Here is a 1,729-nt window from a genome sequence, read left to right on the forward strand (position 1 = left end):
GTATATGTGGATGGATGTGTTTATATATGAATAATTGTATGCATTAATATATGTTTTTTTCTTTTTTTTTCTTTATACCTCTCATAAGTTTCTCTCCTACTTTGCAACTAGTTCGTGAATGCTCGCCTCTTCTCTTGAACAATCTTCACTTCATCACCCCACCACTCACTACCCTTCCTTCTATTCCCTCCCATCCCCCTTGTTCCACATACAATCTTTGCACACCTTGTCACTTCCTCCTTGAAACACCCCCCCATTCCTCTTCCACTCCTACTTCCACTGTATCCTTTATCACCCCCCACACTTCTCTCAGCTTCTTATCCTCCTCTTCTCCTTCTCATTCAAACAGTTTACTTCAAGCACCTCCTTACCTTCTGTTCTTTTCATCCTTCTCCATTTATCCTCTACTTTCAACCTAACTTTCACTAAAAATGATCTGGTAATCCTCCACTCTCTCCCCTAAGAACATGGACATCCAAAACTTTTCCAGAAGGCGATGTAAAATGAGAATATGACTAAAAAATTAAAGTAATAAAAATATGTTTTGGAAAGAAGTTCAGAGAGAAAGGGGAGGCGAGTCAAATAAAAAAGAGAGAGTAAAAGGCGCAGGTGGAGAGATGATAATGAAAGAGGAGGTGGTAAGGGGAAAATGGGCAGAGTACGAGTATTTTAGGGAGCTGTTAAATGTGCAGGAGGATTGGGAGGGAGTGGTGGTAGCAGTGGCAGGCGCTAAGAAAATGACAGTAATGGGCGAGGGAAATGGAGGAGAAATAAGAAAAGATGAGGTGGCAGTAGTTATCAAAACGACGAGAGCAGGTAAGGTACAGTAATAGTGGACTGGCTAGTGAGGTTATTTAATGTGTGTCCAAGGGAGGGTAGAGTGCTGAAGGACTGAATGAGAAACTGTATAGTTTTGCTTTACAAAGGAAAAGGGGACAAATGTGAGTGTAGTAGTTTTAGAGGGATAGTTTTATTGAGTGTGATTGAAAAGGCTTATGGGAAGTTTTTAATTGAGAGGATTAGGAGAGGAACAGAGGGAGTAATTGGTGATTAACAGTGTGGGTTTAGGAAAGCTAAGTGTTGCGTGGATCAGATTTTTGTGGTAAGACATATGCGAGAAAGATTTAGGAAAAGATAAAGATGTTTTTTTGTTTAGCCTTTATGAATTTGGAAAAGTCTTATGACATGGTTGACAGGAAGACACTATAGGAGGTTCTGCAGATATATGTGATCGGGGGAAAGCTGTTCAGGGCAGTCAAGAGTTTTTACGAGAGTAGTAGAACCTGTGTTAGAATTAGAAATGGAGAGAGTGAGAGATGTGTTATGTCGCCATGACTGTTCAATGTGTACATGGATGGGGTGGTGCGAGAGGTAACTGCGAGGGTATTGGGCATGGGATTGGAGATGGTTAAAGAAAATGGAGAAAAATGAGAGGTGAGCCAATTGTTGTTTGCTGGCGACATGGCACTTATGGCGGGGTCAGAGGAGGGATTAAGGGGGTTGGTGACGGAATTTGAGAGGGTATGCAATAGGAGAAAGTTGAAGGTAAATGTGTATAAAAGTAAGGTAATGACATATCCAAGGGAAGAGAATGGCAGCAAATTGAAAGTAAGTCTGAAAGGAGAGAGGCTGGAGGAAGTGGATGGCTTTGGGTATTTGGGGTCGCATGTGGCTTGAAAGGGAGGATTGGAGATGGAAGTATGGTGTAGACTGAGAGAAGCAAGTGAAT

Source organism: Oratosquilla oratoria, chromosome 22 (genome assembly GCF_046742065.1).
Source record: "Oratosquilla oratoria isolate Oo_2021 chromosome 22, ASM4674206v1, whole genome shotgun sequence".
Lineage (NCBI taxonomy): Eukaryota > Metazoa > Arthropoda > Malacostraca > Stomatopoda > Squillidae > Oratosquilla > Oratosquilla oratoria.